The following is a 12,742-nucleotide window of genomic DNA, read 5'->3' as shown; positions in this document are numbered from 1 at the left end:
TAGCAGCTGCCAGAGCAGACAGAATATGGTAGACATGAAAATAAGAAATAGAATGAGATTACGAAAATGAGAGTAAGAATAGCATAAAGTAGAAAAAGCTTCCAGATTTAATTCAGAAGATGTATATTTTGTTACATTAACTAACAAAACACCAGAACCAGCCATGAGTATGTTATGCTGGTTATACCATTTATCTCACTGCTCTATATTGTGTTTACATGGCAATGCAATTACCACATCTGCTTCACTTCATGTAAGTATTGCAAGTTCTCCTATTCAATATAAACTCAACCACTGAGTACTTTTGAAGTCTGTGTTGATCAACACTTTCACTGCATGCTGTTTCAAAGTTAGTTCAGAACATGTTCATAATGTTCATAATGTTACATCTGTAAAAGGAAATGAATGTCTGTTTAGAGACCTTTCCTTTTTTTAATTATAGTACAGGCATTATAGGTTTCATAGCACTCCACAAATAATCCTACGGCTATATTAATCATCCATTTCTGTCATTAAGTACAGAATCCCTGCTCTGTTATCCAAGTCTATTCCATTGCTTTATGATACAATTCCTTCCAACTTCAGACTCAACACTGAAATATGGCATTCAGGATAGGACAAAGATAACAATCAACATTTAGGTGGTTTGGGTTTAAAGGGGCATTATCAACTTCACTTTAAAGTCATTAAGTTTCCTCTACAACATCCCAATATTTAAGTTCATGTACATGTTTTTGAAATCTCATTTCCCATGCCTCCTTTATAAACTGGACTGAAAACTAAACTTAATCAAAGATATTAATATATTTTTCTTTAGCACCCTGGAATTTAAACTGAATTATGCCAAAGTCAAGCCATGGCTTCCCTTTAAACCCAATGATGGTTTAAAATTCCATCTTCTATGACAGCAACACAGCAGCAGTATAAGGTACCTTGCTTTTTGTGCCTGGGGAAGTATTGCTTCGCATCTGTACAGTAAGCGCCATACTTACCAATGCTTCATATCCCAGGTCATAAAAGACCAAGAGGCCCAAACTCTTTCCCCCCATGTACATCTCCAGGTTGAAAGGGGATCAACTCTGAAAGCAGACAGAACTAATTACCTAAGGCAGGACTCTCACTGTTCATTCAGAAGCCTGCAATTCCACATTGCTAATTATTAGACATTCATATAGCTCTGTATGAACATCATCTGTATGCTGCTACTAAAGGAAGTTTCTCTTTTACTGCAGACCAGCTGAGGCTATACTGCAGGTAACAGATAGTGCTGCCAATATGAGTCATAAATATTATCTCTGATTACAAGGGTCAGATGTCTCACAGGACATCACTGCAGAATTCCTGCCTGTCAAAAGGGCAATTTATCTGAGGCAAAGGCTGACAAGTCTGTCACGTGCTTAAAAAACAACTGCTATTCCTCATTCATTGAATATCTTATCTGGAGAACATCTCCCTTCAAGGAGAATATACCTTTATTACCTCTGGAGATGGAGAGCCAACTCTGGAGCACATTAGCATCTTACTAAGGTGTGCTTCATTTCCATACAGCAAATCTTAAGGTTTGCCTTCGATGCTGCAACTCCTGTGATTCCACCTTTCTCTCCTCTCCTTTTAGAGCAGGATTTCCTGTTTCACTTTGACTCAGGCAACTCTGTAGACAAAGGTGCAAGACTAACACAAAATGTCCTTCCAATTAATTTTGTTTTCTTCTGCAAAACTGTCTTCTACCTCTATTTCCTTTGTTTTTTCAGGTGCCCTTCTCAAAGTGCTCTCTTGCTCCAACTTGCACACCTCAATTCATAAGCAAAGTATTATATAGCACATAAATCCCAGTATCAAAGGAAAAAAAAAAAACCTAGAGATTGAAGCTGAACTTAAGAAAACAAAGACCTTTCTTCATGTTGTAAGATCACCTCTAAAAGCAGACTTCAATCCAGTTGCAGAGAATAATTTTAGTCCCTGCTCCTCCAAAATAAATCTAACCAGAAGACAACATCTAATCACTGATATGTATTATTCCAGGTGGAGATCCTATCTCCCAGTATCACCTTATATCAAAGCTACACTGTAGTCTTAAAGAAAGGCTGTCAACCCTTGACATCTGTAAAGTGCCATCTGGAGCTCTATTTATACTGTGTTGAGATGTGCATTAGGCACAGAGGCGGTTACTTAATTACAGCATTTCCAACAGTCACTGTGCTGTTAACAGCTCTCAAACTCAGCTGCTGGTCAGTAAAGCAAGTCTCTTCCACTCAACACAAGAGCCAAGCTGCAATTCTATAGAGCAACCAGGAAACATACTCAAGCGCCTACTTCCCAATTCACTGAAGAGGAATTTCAAAACTCACACTAATACATAGTATAAGAGGTGGGGGTTTACTCCCTCTTTAAGATGAGCCATTTTACACAACACCAACATAAAAGTTACATATGACCACCACATGCAGAGTTGATCCTGCAAAGCTCCTCATTCAGCAAAGTAGCTGCAGCTATATGTTCATGGATTCTCAACATCAACAGTGGAACAGCAGGAGATCAAAAGCAACTGCATCTGGGCAGGTAAGAAAACACTGCACATTAAAGAGTAGCTTTGAAATTGGTGTGGCTCAAAACGATGCAACTTCTTACAAGTTCAGACACAACTTACATAGTGAAATCTAGGAAAGCAATACATTCAAACATGTTTATGAAGCAACAAGCACATTATTAGGCATTGTTCCATAAGTATGTAATCACAAAGCATCAGATCTGAGGGTTAAGCATCTATTTTCACTGCTCTCTTCACTGATTTGAGGAGCTGCCAAAACACAAATCCATATAATGGATCAGACAAACGTTTTTCTGCTTCAACAGTAAAAAAACCCCAAAACAAAACAACCCCCAAAACTAAAACAACCACTTTATGATATTTTTCAAAATCTCACACCTCTTACCTGACAGAAAGTGAAACTTGTGTGCCTCAGTTAACAGGTTCAAGTCAGAAAAAACAAGGGTTTCTGACATTCTTATTGCTAGGAAACAGCCCACAGGCTGTAGAAGTACCCTTTTTCTTTCTTTCTTTCTTTCTTTAATTGATGGAAACAGTCTTTCCAGCTGTCTTGGTTTTTGACAAAATTAACTGAAGGTTTTGTCAGCTTTTCTTTTTTAATGTATAATTTTGCCATTTCAAAAGCATTTGTAGTCTACAAGTCTCCCTCCAACTACAGAGATTAATACACTCACTTTGCAAAGAATGGTGCTCTTGGGTATGTGGAGCTTCAGGTGGTTTTATTCAAGTTACTAACTGACTCCATACTGGTGGGAAGGTTCTCCCTGTAGACATACACTCTTTAAAAATAATTAGCATGTAAAAACTTACAGTGTTTGCAAACAATTCTGCAAGAAATAGCCAGCAAAAAATCCTTTATTTCTTACATCAAACTCAGACAAGATGGCACCAGTGCTTCTTTCACTAACACTCTCTCTCTGGTTAACCAAGACCACAATCACATAAGCCTGGTGCTCTTCATATAACCAGTATTTATGGATCCCTTTCCTCAAACAGTTGTTCTTCTGCTCCTCTCCATCAACTTTCAGTGGTGCAACTTTCCATACTTCTATGGAGTAAACGAGATTACTTTGCTGTAACAAGTTAGAAACAGCATACTTCCCCAGGTTACTGCTACATCAAATTAGTTCCATGATCCAGTTCACTACACAGCTCCACAAAATTACACTACAACTAAGGCTGGAAAGAAGCTGATGAATACAGTGGGTACCAAACACCAGCACCATCATCCAGGAAGTGATAATTTCCAAAAGGCAACATTCACATTCCTAACTGCCCATGCCATACTTATAAATGGTAACCTATTAAAAAAATGTCAGTATCCTTTAAAGATCAGGCTAAGATAACTCAAAAATGGGCAATTACTACAGATGTCACTGAGGACAGAGCTTCTCAAAATATAGACCATGAGGCCACTTCTGCCTTCCCTTCTCCTAATAGACCATCATAATGCTACAAGGGGTTTTTTCCCTCTTATGTGCATAGTACAAGGTAACTTGGCCACACCTACTTTAAAGGATGAAAGTGCAGAAAGCAAGATGGATTACATGGCATTTATTTCACTACATGTGGAAAAGAAAGTAAAAGATTGACAGTAATGAAATGTAAGACAAGATCCTTGTGATTCAGTCTGATTACCTGCATAAAAGTCACAGGTTCTTCCTTAATTAATTTCTACTCATAAGCAATCATGTTTTAGAATAACATTAAAGTTTTCCAGTAATACGGAAATCCACCACCATCTTGGTAAACTGTTCAAACGATTAGCAACTTTCAAACTTTTTTCAAATTCTTCTTATTCACATGGGTGATAATAAATCTAGCGCTTGAACTTTCATGATTTAAAGATGTAATTTCTCATTTTTAAACTCCTTAAAATTCGTATCACCTATGAACCTCTGCTTATTTATCAACATTCTTTTTTTTTTTTCCAGTGGTATCTGAAACAGACAAGTAAGGGACCATCAGTGATATGCAGAGTCGACATAACCCCCAACCTCCCTGTGAGTACATATTCAAAAATCATGTCTAGATTTTTGGCAAATCAGATTATTACTCTATTTGCATGTTACACAGTTACAAGTCACCTTCAGATCTCTTCTGGCATCAATCTGAAAGAATATAACAGTACTGAGAAAAGCTGCAGGATGGGTTTGAAGAATATTAAATTTTATCATCTCAAGATGATGTTCAGTAATTTTCAACTGCCTTTTTTTACCTTTCTGGGATAAATCTTTGGTAGTTTAAAACAGCTAATAAAGTGCATTAATAAATTCCTTTATGGAATATTAACAACTTAAGAACTACATAACCTCACAAGAAAAAAAAAAACAAAACACAACCCACAACTGCTGAGATACTACAACCATACTCCTACCTTACTGAACCATGGTTGTGCTGTTTGCAGCAATAACATGCATGTGAAATTGTTGTTCTGTTACATTTACTTTTTGAAATTTATAGGTATTTTCTCTGAGTCTTTCACATAATATAAGTAAAGGAAAGTTTACACATTACACCCCCTCTTATCCCCTCAGACAGATCTGAGAATTTAGTCATATTTTCATTTTTTGTTTAAAGAACTGTTTGCCAGATTTGAATCAAGTCTCTTTCAATCAGTAGACAACAAAAGTATTTGTAAAGAATATTTTTAATTACAATAGACAAATAAGTCACCTTGAGTTTACTAGCAGAATACCTGCAATATAGCATAAGCATATGTTAGAAGAGAGCTGCTAGTCCAGTTACACAATATATTCTTATATAAGAATCTCCACTTCATCTGAATTTAATAAAAATACACACTCTGGAGGATGGAAGGAAAACTGTATAAATAAAAGCACCATTTTGTCAGTATGAACTGTCTATTCTAGGCACAACTACACTAAATAAAGGTCAAATATCCACACTTCTGACATACAAGCAAAGCTACTTGACATCAACAAACCCAAAACAAAATCAGAGATAAACACTGACATTTAGAGTCCCTGCAATATAAGGAAAACACCATTATTCAAATAATAAAGAGCAAAAATTGCTGCAGCCTTATCTACAATATACATAATGAACAAAAGAGCATATTTTACAGAATGTAGCATGAACAAATTCAAACAAAAAAGTGGCAGATAGGTCAGAGAACTTGAACACTAAATCAACATAAAATTTGGGAATTTAGGAGCAGCTACCTCAAACATTCAGAAATTGGATCTCAGCAAAGTGCCATTCTTAACAGAATTTATATTTTGGGTTTGCTAAGAGTGGTCTGATGTTTGAATCCATGACAGAAGTAAAACTCTTCTTTTAATTAGTTCTTCAATGCTCCTTTCTACCTCTAAAATAAACATTGTTTTCAATCTGTTGTTCAAACTGAAAGCAGCATACTGGCCTTTCAAACACATCACCAAGAATAATAACAAAGATTGATGTATTGTGTTTCTATCATACAGACACTAGTTTCATTTAATTCCTCCAAATAAAAAGAATAGGCAATTGAAACACTGAACACACTATTTAACCACCACCAAAACTTTCCTACTCTCCTGAAAAGGCAAAAGCCCTATTTCAAAAATAAGTCTTGGGAGGTAAGAAAACATGAGGTACTTAAAAAAAAAAAAAAAGAAAAGCATGTTCTGAAGTCAGAGACCCATTAGAACATTCCTTAAGCAGAGCTGCTCTCAAATACTTGCACATCATTCTTCTTATTGGACCTATGCCATTACACAGCAATACAGATGCAGGATACTTGGAATCCAACTAGCCAACAAAACAGTTTTACATTTTACTTTCAATCAACAGGTAAGCAACACAGGTCAGAGAGGAATTAATATATCACTTAAGTAATTTCACACAGAAAGCAGGCTACCAGACTCTACAGCAGCTAAATTTCTAGATGCACAAATGACTAGAGATTTATATATAGCACACTGTAATCATTTCACCTTGACATAATAAAGACAGCAGGCCCAACTGCAAAACCTGTTCCTAAAAGAAATTGTCAACATCTTGGATGAACGTAAAAAGCTATGCTGAATTGTTGCTTGAGCTGGTAGTTTGAACTCAGAACCCTACTGGAACCACTGCAAACCTGAGCAACGAAAGGAAAATACATGCCTGGACAGACAAGCAAGAATTGCCCTGACATTCCAGGTGGTTCTCCTGACCAGCTAATGATAGTCTCCCCAATCTGAACCTCTGAATGAAAATGTTGTATCAATAACTTTGTTTTGATATTTCTACCAACAAATGCCAACAATTGAGATTTAGATGTATTCATGTGTTAATAACAATTCAGTTATCTCAAATCCCATTAGAAAACACATCAAAGTATCTCCACTTCAACCCTGCTTACAAATGGGGATAGGAAGTGTTGACACATGGCTACGATGTCTTCCAACCTCTCTTTCAACTGAACTCTAAATTAAAAGTGGATCTGCAATATGAATTAACTCACAAATAAACAAGTGACTTTCACAGTAACCACAGAATGCTAATTAGCTTGCAAAAATCATTGTTAGCAATTTCTCTACCACCATTAATCATGCTTGGGACTTTTATAACAAAGGATCCATGTAAGGATCTTTCAACTTGTACGCTGAAAACATTACTCTGAAATCAGCTACAAAATAGACACTTTGTAATTCTAGCAATTAGATTAGTAATTTACATATTAGTGATAAGTTTTTTGCCTGCTTGGTATCAGTGCATTCAGTGATGTCCTGCAGTATAATACAATATTATGATGTCAGTTAGCATCTTGTAATCAAGTGTTTGCTACTCCATAATACAGATTATCAACTGTGCATCAGAATGCAAAACTATTAGCAAAATCCTTAAAAGTAGTAGGGTATTTTTTTTTTTTTCCTTCTTCTTCAGAAACTCCTCATACAACATCACTGAGTTGTGGACCAAAATCAGGATCATAACTTTCTTGTGCAATACACATATGCAAAAGCAGACACATGACTGCTTGGATAGTATCCAAGTGACTCTAAAGTATCTTGTGTGACAGCTGGGTACACACACCATAGTTTGTCATTTTGAATTGCTTCACTTTACTACAATATGCAAAGGAATCCAACCTGTGCCATGAAAGTCTCAAGACTCTCACACCACCCTGGTCCAGTCTTCCACAGAAACTAAATGCTAGCTTAAAACCAAATAAAGACTTCAGAACACACTGATAACAACCTACTCTACAGGATAACATACAGAAAAATTCTTTCAAACGATCCTACTGTAACTGCCATTCTCTTAACGAAAGGATCAAAATGTGCTACTCCTCTCTCCCCACACACGTTCACCTCCTACTTAACCAGAATAACCGGGAACCTCAGAAATGTACTAATAGTTTAGAAATTATGTTTTCCACTTTAATTTTTACAACCCTGTAAACTTAGCTGTGTTCAGACAACATACAGGGACAAACAATGTTTTAAACAGACGCCACAAAAGACCTCAAAATAACCCTTGCCCTCTTCCCCAGTCAGAGGGCAAGTCTTCTGCATACACTTCTAATTATAAATATGGTAACATGACATGTGGAGAGCGCCAGCCCCTCAAATATGATCTCAGAGACTACTAACCCAAAACTCTGCTGAGCACAAAGCTAGATCAACACAATGTAGCATAAGTTTGCTTTTTTTAAAAAAAAAAAATCTACAAAACATAGTTACTTGTACAAGTACACAGCAATAATATATTTTCAAAGTGCAATTAGGTCTATCTTACACTAATCCATTATCCCAGAAGATCCAATTTGTATTTCCAGCTCTATAACTGGCACAGCTGAAGTCTCTTACCTCATATTCTTCAGTAAGTTGTTTTCTTTACTACTCCCAAGATACTAAAACCATTCTGAGTTCCAGACAGCACTTAGAAAAAGTACAAATACATCCTCTGTAAATTTTCATTTAAACTAAACTTAATGATGTTGAAATACTAAATTTCTTTCTGGTTACTATTTGCTTCTTGACACTAAAGCTTTAGTTAGAACACTAGATTACACTCATTTCTTCATGTGCTTCATCTTCTGAAAACTTCTCAAGGTACTAGATATTACACATCCTTAAGGTTCACAACATAAATATACCATAACAGTGCACAAGTTTTCTTTATTGTTATTATTTGTAGTATCTGGTATTCCTCACAGTACTTCCCAGCTGTATGAACTTCAACTGTAGGAAGCATGTTTATCCATCCTCATTATTTCTCCAGCACCGGTGTCGTTATCTTTTCACCATGCAGTCAGCCAAACACCTTCAGAAGTGCAAGTTCTTCTATAAAACCAATGGTGTGAACCACTTCTAACTCACATTTATAGGATCGGCAGAAAAAAAAATACTCAACCTCCTCATTCTCTCCCATAAAAAAAAAATAAAGGTGAAAGCTTTAAATACCAACCACAGGGAATGGCTCACGGCCAGAACATACCACTTAATTACTCCAGACAAAAAGCAAATGACACAGTAAAAAAAGTTATGGCTATAAGAGGACTAAACTAACATTTCTGGCTTTGTTCCGTGTATCTCAGGTTCAGACATTTTTTTTTTTTTTCCACCTCTAGATGAAGTTAAGTAAGAAACACGAGTGTTACGAAGATCGGTTCATCTCATTTTCCCAGCATTCATATCAGCATTTCTACCTCTAGATTACTGTCAGCCGGAACTTTGGGGGGCACCGAGAAAAAAAACGCCAGCATGGATCAACGCATCAGCCCGAAAGCCTACTAGAAAGCAGTAACGAGACGCCAACGAGAAAATCCAACACACGACATATGTTTCCTCGGGAGCAGAAACAAGTAAAGAACCGAGGGAAAGGCAGAAAAACGTTTGTAAACACAACGCTTGGGCACGGCGCTCGTTCGACCGCCGCCGGCGAGCACGGAGGCGCAGCCGGGCTGAGTCATTCCTTGTAGTAACTTCACCGCGAATCCCTCGCTCTGGCAGCGGAGCGCCGAATATGGACGGAGCACCCCGGCCCGGCCGGCCCTGCCCCGCCACGGCCGTCCCCCCGTCCCCAGTTGCGCGGGGGACACGTCGCCACGCCAGGACCGGAGCCAGCAGCGGGACGCCGGTCCTCCCCGACCCCCTCTCCACCCTCCCAGCGCTTTGTCGCCCGCCCCACGGGTACAGCCCTGCGTCCAGAGCCAGGACGGCCGCCCCGTGCCAAGGCCGCCCTGCCGGTAACGGGGTGCCCGCCCTCCCGCTGGTTGGGAGCGGCCGAGACGAGGAGCGAGGCGGCAGTGGCGGGGTGTACCCCGCTCCTCCACCATCAGCACTCACCCGAGGGTCCCGCGGCAGCGCCGCGCATCCTGCGGCGGTGGCGGCGCGTCTCTCCTCCCGCGCGACCGGGCCCGGCGGCTTGGCGGGGCCACGCACCGCCCCAGCGGTCACCACGCCCAGGCGGGGAGAGGCGACGGCGGCGGGCGGGCGGGCGCGCGGAGAAGGCGGCACAGCGCCAGCGGGGCGGGCCGGGCCGGGCCGGGCCAGGGAGCGGGGGACCGGGGAGTCCTGGCGCAGCCGCCGCCGCCGCTGTTTGTTATTGTCGTCAGCCGCTTCCGGCGGAGGGCATGCCGGGAGAGGGCGGCCCGCAGCACCAACCGCGGCCCGGAAGCGGCGGCGGCGCGCGGGGAAGGGCGGGGGGCGCCGGAAGTGGCGCCCTCGCGCTCACCCCGGGAGACCCCGGAGACCGTTGAAGCGCGGGGGGTGACCGGCGGCGACCGGCGGCCCTAGCCGGCCCGGCCTACCGGGATTACCTCAGGCTTCCCCAACTCGGGGCTACAGGCCGCCTAGGCCTGACCCCAGCGCCGGTAACAAGGCGGGCAGTAGTCCTCCTCCACGTTTAACTGCGTTAAATTTATCCCTCCCCCGGCGGCTCCGGGTGTACTCACCGTCCAGGCCGGGCTCTTCTCGCTGCCTCCCCGCAAGGGCTGTGGGGAAGAACGGGCCCCTGTGGGGCTCACGGAGTTTTTGGTGCGAAGCAGGCCATAAGCTGTAGGGTAGGAGCCAGCCTCTCCCTGCCCTCCCGAGAAAACGAAAGTGAACCTTGCACACCTCGCTTTCAGGTTTCTCTTTTATTATAGGTTTCTTTAGAGGCTTAGCCTGCTGAACTTTTCTTTGAGATGAGGATACAGACATGTAGAGAAGATGGGGTTGGAGAGGGGTGCAAGGAAGCAGCTTGTTTCACTTGGAACTGCATGTGGGTGTCATGACACTGAAGTTATGGACATCCTCCTTGAGCATCCCTTGAGCACAGTGTACAGCTGGGTTGCGCTTTCTCTGCTGCCTCGCCATGACCTCTCCTTCCATAACGTACACCATAGGCAGCAGGTCATGGAATATAAGGAATTCAAAGCACAGTATTGTGGCCAGAATATGAAGCAAGCACAGAAGAGGAATGCAAAAGAGAGCACAAGCATCTCATTTTCAGCCTGCAGGACAGATGCATTCAGCAAAATGCCTAGAATCATTATATAAGGCATATATATGGAATATATAAGGAATATATTATATTATTCCCTTCACCAAAGTTTCCTCTTAGTCCTCATGCACAGCCCTTCACCTAATTTTACTTCTAGTTCATCAGCTTGTGAGTCTACTACTTCTCACAAGCTGGACCAGGGTTACAGTTTTCACAGTAAACTTGGTAGCTACTTCTGCCACATTGAAGAGCTTCCTGCCTGCCTGTCATGTTAAAGACAGTGTTGAATGGTCACAACCTATCCAAACAGCTATTTGTTCTTGGATAACACCAGTGTCCTGGGCTTATGAAAGTAAACACGAATTCACTACCCCCAGTTGCCACCTTGTGGCACCCGATAAACAAGCGCTCTGCAATTTTGCAGCTTGCTGGGAGAAGTGTCCTAATTACCCATATTCTGAAAGATGTCTTTGGCACTTCAGAGTACAACAGTGAATGGAGCTGAGAAGACATCGGTACTCAGATGAACAGACATAATGTAGTGGGAAATACAAGTTTCTAACAAAGCAATTCAAGACAGTTTTGTGTAATATAACACTTACTATGTCAAAGTTAGTAGGTTTTAGTTCTACAGATGTCAACTTCTGCTTTTTGCATCTCCTAAAATGGTCTCCTCCTTCATAAATACTTTGAATGTGATGAAGGACTAAGCTTTAGTGTGAAGGGAATGACATCCAGCCAGAACTTCACCAAACAAGTGCCATACATGCTATAAACAGTTTTGAGGTTTAGTGAGCCTGAAGCACCAGTGAGTCTAATCTGTTGAGAGGAGATAGTGCTGAGAGTGACCTCTTGCCGTTTTGAGGAGCTGAGAGACCAGCAAGAGAAGAAGCAGTAACTATTCAAATGCTGAAGCTGCAGCACCAACAGGGTTTGTAGTTTTCTCACAAAGCACCTCTGCCACTCAAGCTCTCAGCAATTGCATAAAATGAGGCTCCAGGCACCTAAGCATTGCTCATTTTTTAATAGCACGTGCAGGACAACTGTTGATTTGAGAGGTGGCTCAGGCAGGACTGAAGCAGGAACTGGGGAGTAAGCAAAGCACTGCCAGCAGAGCAGGTTGGTCTGGCTTGTTCTTGTAACATTTCATTATGTTGCTTCCTCTCAAAGTGAACCAGAGCCATTTCGTGCCAAGCAACTAATTACAGGGTTTTTTCATGAGCCTGTCTGAACAAAAACCAAATTTTAACATTATATCTAGCACTTCTATCTGGAAAATGCAGTATTTGATTTAGATGATTTTGCTCCAGGATATATTAAAAGAAAGCACTAAATCAGGGTTGCTGATAATTCTTCACATTTTCAATGTACTGTACCAAATGTAGGTTATTATTCTTTCAACGTACTGTTTAGGATTCACCTATATATATTTTTTTTTACATTCTGTAAAATAGACAAGAAGGTTGAAGGAGCTTTTCACTGTGTTCTTTTAATTTTGGGTACTAAATTTGGTATACCAAAGAATGTGTCTCTTTTAAACTACATGTTTTTGCAGCTGTAGTCAGGGAGCAAAAAGAACAGGCTGCTCTGCAAGGGAAGGCAAGCTGGGAGCCAAGGCTGGCAGCAAGGCAGGCTGGGACACTGTCATGGACAAGGGACACAGCCCCACAGTATCAGAGTGAGGTCTAGTCACAAAAATGTGGTTCAGCCACCAGTTCAGTGACTGGTGGACCAGTCCATGATGAGAAGGCAAGTCTGGGGTACAGCCAGCAGAGT

The 12,742-nt window shown here is 41.1% G+C and overlaps 1 protein-coding gene across 2 annotated transcripts in view; it reads right to left on the bottom strand.

Annotated features, from left to right (window-relative positions):
- RB1CC1 (RB1 inducible coiled-coil 1) overlaps positions 1-10,080 on the bottom strand; it is a 76,626-nt gene extending 66,546 nt beyond the window's left edge. For both annotated transcript variants that reach the window (XM_074898961.1, XM_074898962.1), the window contains exon 1: positions 9,829-10,080. The gene's annotated coding sequence lies outside the window, so the exon portion shown is untranslated. The remainder of the gene's footprint in view (positions 1-9,828) is intronic.
- Positions 10,081-12,742: the final 2,662 nt, after the last annotated feature.

This window comes from Athene noctua, chromosome 2 (genome assembly GCF_965140245.1).
Source record: "Athene noctua chromosome 2, bAthNoc1.hap1.1, whole genome shotgun sequence".
Classification (NCBI taxonomy): domain Eukaryota; kingdom Metazoa; phylum Chordata; class Aves; order Strigiformes; family Strigidae; genus Athene; species Athene noctua.
This window is presented reverse-complemented; position numbering and strand designations above follow the sequence as displayed.